This window comes from Antrostomus carolinensis, unplaced genomic scaffold (assembly GCF_000700745.2).
Source record: "Antrostomus carolinensis isolate BGI_N321 unplaced genomic scaffold, ASM70074v2 scaffold3550, whole genome shotgun sequence".
Lineage (NCBI taxonomy): Eukaryota > Metazoa > Chordata > Aves > Caprimulgiformes > Caprimulgidae > Antrostomus > Antrostomus carolinensis.
Window position 1 is genome coordinate 1 of NW_010287571.1, and position 6,580 is coordinate 6,580.

Below are 6,580 nucleotides of genomic sequence, written 5' to 3' on the forward strand. Positions count from 1 at the left end.
TGGGACCCCATCCACACAACCCTGTCCACACATGCACTTGCCTGTGGCCAGTGCAACAGGTTGTTCCAGCCCCTCCCATCCCCAGGTTCCACCAAACCATGTCAATCTCTTCTTAATTTCTCACTAATTAAGACCTTTCCATTCTTTTGCACTGGCTGGATGTTGCATTAGCAGAAGCACCACTACTGTACCACCACACCTTCCCCTTCCCAACACGAGTGCAGCATTCACCCCATTCCCATTCCGAGCCTCTGAACTGCATCCAGTGTTTTCAGATTTATGAACAAAATCAATATTAATGACCTAGAGACCACTTTGGCCAGCTCTGCCGCAGCTCTTGCATGGTAAGCTATCCAAATCTGTAGCATTTAACATTATTTTTAACATTAATAATTGCTGTTTAACATTCCCCTGAGTTCCTGTTGGAATCGAGGTCTATCAGCAGCCTGGTATGAAATGCTGATGTTGATGCACCTTTTCCTAACCAGAAAACTGAAATCTGGATGGAGTATTTCTGCCTCTTCTACCTGAGTGCTGTGTCACATTCACAAGTGGTCAACAAGTTTGTAGCTAAAACCTTTTTATCTAATTTTAAGGAACTTTTATTCTACACTGGGACTAATGCCAAGCCTGCTGGAAACATTCCCAAGTTTCATGAAGCATTCCAGTGAGTTTGGAATCACTTTAGGATGATTTATATGTTTGGAAAGAAACCAGCCTGCCGGGCTCCCTCTGGCTTTGACCTAGACAGAGCTCCTTCGGTTGATTTATACCATGATTTATGCCACACATTTTTTTGCATAACTTCAAATCAAAATAAAATTTCAGTCCACAAAAAACATGCAAAGTGAGACGGACAGAACGGTCTGCAGAAATCCCTTCTGTATTATTAATCTGCCTTATCTCCTCAGTGTGCTCATTTCCTAGCCCAAACACATCCAAATCCCAGATCAGAGGGTACTATTGTTTCCAGTCCCTCTCTATTCTTACAAAGGAAAGCTAATTACGTAGAAAGTCTCAGTAACTGTTTAGTATGACAACAGCATATCATCAAGCACTGTCAAAGCTCGTGCTAACTGGTCTAAAATTCTTATGCTTTTAACATAAAACTCCCTTTCCTAATAGAAATTTTAAGTGACAAATCCACAGAACGAATCTGGTATTCATTATTTGCAAGAGAGAAGAGAGGGGATTTAAATGAAGCATGCATTCTGTGAGGAGCCTCAGGAAATCATTTAACAGCTCAAGAGAGAGGGGAGCTGCGTTATCATTAGAATTTACATGATACATTAGCCAGGAGTAGAAATGTTAATCTTTCTATGAGAAATCTATTTGCAAAATCAGTGCAATACTGTTGCTTTAATGCCCTTTTCTTATCATCAGAAGTGTAAATCCTTTCACCTCTGCTGGGAACTGGAGAAATTATTTTTATGAACTATTGTCTGTTTCCCCAAACATCACTGCAATAAAGGCAGAGAGAGATTTCAAGGGCAAAAAGGCTAAAAGTTGCCAAAAAAAAAAAATGAGGCATTTTTAGCCTGCGAGAACAGCTCACACAGTACGTGTAAGACAAACAACTGGTTGTTTTATCCTGCTGCCTTCTCCATCTGGAGCTGGGGTGTGAGTGCAGAGAAATCAGAGGTTTGACACTGACTCTGCTTCTACCTGAAAACAATGTCAGACCCAGTAATGGACAAACAAAGATTATTTTTTTTGTTACCTTTTTCTGAAAGCAAGTCTCCAACTAAAATGGTAAACAAGTGGAAATACTTTCTCCCATCTCCCACATCAAAAACCTTGTTGCTTTTAACTCCACTGGTTCAAAAGTGAACTACCCAGGACTCAGGCATAAACTTCAGCACATGTGTATCATTATAAAATTCAATGGAGTTCAGTATGTTCCTGTGTTTAGGTTGCACTTAAACACCTTACTGGACTGCTGCTCAGTTGCTAAGATTTCTCATACTCAAAAATGTTGCTGTAAATTTCCACTTAATGGAAAAAAATGGGAAATAAACCCCTGCTTCTCCCTGCTCAGACCGCTCCTTCTCAACAGCAAATCTCTGCCCAGCAAAGCAGGACCACACAGTGCTGGTGGGAAAGACTGCATGTCCCTGGCTAGCCAAGCCAAGACCTGTATTTTTCCTGAAAGAAGCTTGGAATTTCTCTTGTGGGACTCAGCCCAAAATGGTTTTGATCCCTAAATAACAAGACATCTGGAGTTAAGGCAGCCAGGAGTCAAAGCACAGCTGGGGGGACACTGCAGCCTGCCTGGGGGTCGTGGGACACTGTCCCGGGTGGTCTCTGTGACAGTTGTGTCATGAGTAGCGTAATGGGATTCAGAAGAGTTTTATGCTTGGATTAAAAAGGCCTAATTGAGCGCCCTGGTAGGATAAGATATAGTTCCTGATACTCTGGAAGAGAGGCAAATACATGCAACGAGCAGTCAATGAAATATGCTCAAACCTGATCTTCCTCTGTAGCAAACCATTGCCCTGAAACCTCTTTATGCGTTTTCACAAAGGCTGAAAGCAATTTTCTGGCACCAGGTCCCCCAAATTTCCAGTTAATAAGCAGGCTTTGTGCTGTTGACCTTACACATGCTGGCACAGCCAGATTTTCCAGCAGAAACGAGAGGCCAGCAGCCAACTCGTATTACATTTTAAAGCACTGCAGCTTGGAGAGGAAAGGGAAATTATCCAGCAGAGCCGCAGCCGCAGCGCGGTGACTGGCACCCTCGGCAGAGAGCTGTGGCACTGCTACACAGTGTTGAAATTACTTTTGGATGCTCTGTCAAGCACAAGATATAAATTGCACAATGTTTTTAAATGTTTTGGAGAGACTGCCTTTTGAGTGGCACCCTCCATTTCTGTATGTCCAGTAAGGTGTAAGAGAATTCATTTGCATTTTTCATTTTTATCGGTGTCTTTTAGCCAGCCTGGACCAGGAGAGTGAATCCAGCTGTGTGGATGGTGCCAGGAATGGCTCAGCCTCCATCTGCTCTAAGATACAAATTTGATTTCCCCTCATCTTTATTTTCATGTCAAAAATTTTCTCCTCTTTTTCAATATCCTTTTTTTTCCTCCTCTTTTATCCCTGGTGTAAATCGGATACTATCAAATGAAATGAAATGGAAGGGAATGGACTGCCTGAAGCTATTCACTGCACGGGAATTAAATACACCTCCTAATAAGACATTCCCTATTTATTTTTAACAGCGTGCCGTTCATATCTTTCCTGTTATTGTGGAATACTCAAGTGATGCTGCTGCTAAACATTATGACTTTCTTCCCTTTGCTTAATTATGTGCCAATCAGTGTAGAGCAAAGCAGCAGTGTCAGCTGGTTGCTGGATAAATATTGAGTGCAATGAAATTGCAGACATTACTAAGTAAATGGGCATTTCCAAACTTCGAGTTACTTAACTCCCAGTGGAAATGTGTGCCAGCTGGGTTTCTGGGGAGCAACGGAGGCAGCTTATGGCCTCCCATGGATATTTCCAGCTTAGACACCCCACCTCGGGGCTTAGAAGAGAGGGTGATGATTTTTGAACCTATATAACAAGAAAACCCACTTTTTGGTATCTAGTTGTCTTGTTTGCAGCTTGTCCACGTATTTTCACATTGTGCAGGCAGGAAGGTGAATGTACCCTGAATAACCTGAGCTGCCCTCAGCTACTTGCTGTAAATAAATTACAGGTTCCAAGAGGCATCCAATTTGTACAGGCTGGCCTCCACCCCTCCGTGCAGCTGAGCTGCCAAGGGATCCACAGAGGATCAACAAATCTTAGCCTTTTCCACACGTGGATTTCTTTTTTTTTCTTCTAGTGTCTTTACTCTGCTCTTTGTTGTTGTTTTTACATAGCTGAAAATATACTGCCTGCTTCTAATGAATAGCATGAAAAACATACGCTCCCAGACTCTTGGGTCTTGCCGAGTAGTCTGTTGCTCCCCATATACTGCTGGGATATATTTGCCAGCATTTCAATTAGATCATCAATAACCTAGTGCAGCTGCTGAGAGAAGAACTCAGATGTTCATAAATGTTATAGTCCATTAAGTTCAGATACTTCAAAGGCAGTTTGGAAAGAAAGTCATTTGTTAGGCTGACTGTCAGTACAGCGGAATGCAAATCATACTGGGTGCCAAAGCAAGGGATTAAAAAATGGAGTTTAAAGGTCAAATTAACTTAATTTGACCACTTCTGACACATAATGCAGCTCCCTGACTTTTAAAATATTGCAGTCATTTGCCAGGGTAAGAATTCCTCCAGAAGGCTGCAAGCCCTGGTGTGCAGGATGCTCAGAGCACTGCCAGCATCGGTGCTGGGATGTGCTGGGACGTGCTGGCAGTTGGGGGCTGTGTGGGGTGGGGAGGTGTGTGTGTGTGCACTCAGTCAAAATCCTGGTGATATTTCCTGCCCTCTAGAATTTGAAAAGCAAGTTAGTGCTTCAAGTACAGCAAATATTGAAATAACCGATTAACATCATGAAAGATTTTCCCATTTTAAAATGATTTCCTTTTGAAGCAGGCAGAGAACTACAACTCCTTTCCCAGGGTGTTTTTCCGCAGCCTTTCCTCCCCTTGGGAGGCTGTTATTTGCATGAGGGAGAAGCAGTGTGATTTGTGGTGCTTTGGAAGGAGATAGGAATGCAAACATCAGGGTGAATTAACCGCTGATGGAAAACGTGGCCAGCTCACCTTCGAGGAGGGATGGCATGACAGAGAGAGAGAAAAAACCACTACATCAATGTGGAAGTGCCAAACTACAGCTGAGATTCAACAGCAGAAGAAATCTGGGCACAGCATCTGCTTTCAGCAAGTGGAGCTGCATCCATGGAGCTGAGCAGATTGGCACCGACCGGGGGTAGCAGCGTGACAGATCCTGCCTCAGAAAGGGAAGCAGGACTTTCACCCTCTGCCCAACAAGCTTGTGGATTGGAAAGACTTGTCTGCAAAGGTGGGAGCTTTAGGAGGCATGACAAATGCTCTCCCCACCTGGTAAGGGCAGGAACGTGCAGCTAAACTGGCCAAATCTGGCCTTTTCTGCAGATCCTTCATGACTACGCACATATGGCTGGGAATGGTCACCCCCCCCTGTCCCCTGCTGATGTCCATCCCGCTGTTCTCGCTCAGGGTTTGGGCTGGCTAGAGCATTACTGTGACAATTTCACTAGAAAATTAGGTTTTTGTTTAACAGAGAGTTTTTTAGCAAATACTTGCTGCTATAAAGCAAGTTCCAGAATTCTGGATACTCATGGCTGAGTTTCCCAGTTATGGGAAATGTCTTTGCCAGATTTTGACTCCAAATGTGTTAGTTTTAAAAATTCCTTTTAATTCCTTTAAGCTTGCTGGACCTCAGCACCCAAAGCCATCAGGAGATGTGCAGGTAACCAGTTGGCAACTGGGTGATTTGGGTTCAGGATGTTTTCACACCCGGTCAGCAGCATTGATGGGCTCAGGACTGTCCGGGGTGGCAGGGAAGGGAGAAGGGGCAGGTTCGTGGGCTCTGCAGAGCTGATGATCAGTGTCTGCAATTGAACACAAAAGTTCAGCCTCATGCCTGCAAAGTATCTGGGGAAGATGAATAAAAAGGAGGTAGGGAAAATTCAGGAGAGAAGGAAGACAATTACTCTTCTCTTGGGAACAATCTGAGCCTTCCCCTCAAATCAGCTTCTTCCAGCCAGCACAGAAGGAAGGTCCAAGTTGGGCTTCACTCACTCCCGCCTCTCTTCTTCCTCGCAGCCACTTTGCCATGGTAAGAGCCCTGGGACAGCCCCAAGGACACCTCTAGGCAAGCTGGACGAGAAGCAGCCTCTGTCTCACCCTGCCCACAGGGACCTCCTGTAACAGCAGCGGAGAAGCTGGATGCGCAGCCAGCTCAGAGAAGGGATGTTTCTCTCCCTGGGGAGGCTGGTGAGATCAGAGTCAAGGGAAAATCAGGCAGCTGAGCTCCCAGGCTGCCTGCAGAGCTGAGTGCAGGAGGGCAGGGTCTGGAGTAGAGCTGCCCGGAGAGCTGCAGAGGGTCCCCACCTCGCTCCTCCTCCACTTATGCTCACTGACATTTTTAAGTCAGGCAGGGTGACAGGAAAGGTCCCTCCTGCAAAGTGATTATCTAAATATCTGGTTCATCATTGTCACTGGTGATACAACAGCACATCCGTTTGTGAGTAATTGGGTGAAAGGAGGGAGGCAAGGAGGGAGCTTTGGAAATGACTCATTAGCAGAGTGTTAATGAAGCTCTCAGCTCAGGCATGGTAAGTGGGGAGCAGAGGCAGACCATGGCTGAATCCCCTCGCCACCACTGTGCCCTGTCCTGAAGACCTGTGACAGTTCAGAGCAGGGTGGTGGGTTCAGCTTTACATTGCCTGTAGATTGTGGGGATCAGGGAAGATCCCAGATGGAGTGGGACAGGATCAGAGCAAGTACAGGAGGCAAATAAAGCGAAGGCAGAAACTGATGAGCACTGAAGCAGCAGAAACACCCAAATTTCACACGGCTCTTGCAATGACTTGACTTTCTGTGTGGATGTCACAGCTGGAGCTACTGCCCTTCTAGATGCAGCTTATGGCTTTAGGGGAA